Here is a 1,686-nt window from a genome sequence, read left to right as displayed (position 1 = left end):
TCATAGGGTGGAAATTATTCTTGGAATATTCCTTAAGAGATGATTAAACCTTAATTTATAAAAAGTTGATAAAAAATACTTATTTTCTTGATTTTGTCGAAAACCCAGATTTCCTTGTTTAAAAACTCATTCAATTTCAAAGTGAATGTTGACGGAATAAAAAAAAATGTTGGGACCACCCTAATGAGACACCCTAATGTACATTTATATTATGCTAAAGGTGGTATTTAAAAATTTGTTCTCAAATTATTCATTCATATTCGAGAAGATATTTTTTACCCATTTTTTTCTCGCCTTAAAATCTTAAAAAGTTATTATTTTTCAAGGGGTATTTTGGTGGAGTTCGAAAATAATTTAAATCTTGAGAAGATTTCAAAAAATTTTTAACAGAATGTAGATGTCCGAAGATTTCTTAAAGAGAAGCTTTTTAATAATTTTGAATAGTATCTAGAAAATAAAAACAATTTTATAACAATTTAGTGGAAATATTTTGTCTTTCTTAGTTCAAAACTCGAATTTCCCGTTTCAAAATTGATATATTTTGGTAAAAAATTCCTTTTTTGTTGTTGCAAGTACAATTATTTTGGTAAACAAATTATTCTGATTTGTTTGAAAATTCAGCTATTTTGTTGAAAATTCGCCTTTTTTAGCTGAATTAAACTTTTTTTCATTTCAAATTAAAATCTTTTTTTGGTTGAAATATCATCCAATATTTTTGTTTTCCAATTCATCTATGTATTTCGGGTTGGAGATTTAACTATTTTGTTTCAAAATCGGATTTTTGTAGAACATTCAAATATTTGCTAGAAAATAAACTTTTTTGTTGAAAATTTAACTCTTGTTGAAAATTCGTCTTTTTGGTTTCTAAAGTACAGAAAATTTGATTATTTGGTTAAAAATTAACTTCTTTTTTTGAAAATTGATATTTTCCATATGAAAATTCATCTATATTAGCAGAAAATTCAATTTTTTTAAAAAATTTAACCCTTGTTCACAATTCGTCTTTTTGGGTTGAAAATTCAACAATTTAGTGGAAATATTTTGTCTTTCTTAGTTCCAAATTCGGATTTTCCGTTTCAAAATTGATATCTTTTGGTAAAAAATCTGAATTAAAAATGGTCTATTTTGTAGGAAATTTAAATCCTTTGCTGAAAATTGGTCTTTTTTTATTAAAAATTATAGAAAAATCGACTGTTTAGTTGAAAATTAATATTTTCATTTAAAATTAATTTTTTTTGTATAAAAATTCAACGACTTGAAAATACTCTCCTTTCCCATTAAGTTGCATAATATTTATAATCCTCTCGCTTTTCTACATTTTTTCAGGCAAACAAGAAGAAGGAATACCCTTTTAATTAAACTTTTAAATGAATTTAAAGTTTTCATTTTTCGACAAATAAATAATATTCCTTTAATACATAAAAAGTCCCTTGTATACTGAATATCAGTTAAATGTTAATAATAATGCTAGAATAATATAAATGTACATTAGGGTGTCTCATTAGGGTGGTCCCAACATTTTTTTTTTATTCCGTCAACATTCACTTTGAAATTGAATGAGTTTTTAAACAAGGAAATCTGGGGTTTCGACAAAATCAAGAAAATAAGTATTTTTTATCAACTTTTTATAAATTAAGGTTTAATCATCTCTTAAGGAATATTCCAAGAATAATTTCCACCCTATGA

At 24.5% G+C, this 1,686-nt stretch overlaps 1 protein-coding gene across 5 annotated transcripts in view; it reads left to right on the top strand.

The window, feature by feature from the left end:
• Window positions 1–1,686, top strand: part of LOC117173408 (voltage-dependent calcium channel subunit alpha-2/delta-3) — a 71,408-nt gene that overhangs the window by 44,226 nt on the left and 25,496 nt on the right. The gene's annotated exons all lie outside the window — the stretch shown is intronic.

The sequence above is a fragment of the Belonocnema kinseyi genome, chromosome 5 (assembly GCF_010883055.1).
Source record: "Belonocnema kinseyi isolate 2016_QV_RU_SX_M_011 chromosome 5, B_treatae_v1, whole genome shotgun sequence".
Taxonomy (NCBI): domain Eukaryota; kingdom Metazoa; phylum Arthropoda; class Insecta; order Hymenoptera; family Cynipidae; genus Belonocnema; species Belonocnema kinseyi.
This window is presented reverse-complemented; position numbering and strand designations above follow the sequence as displayed.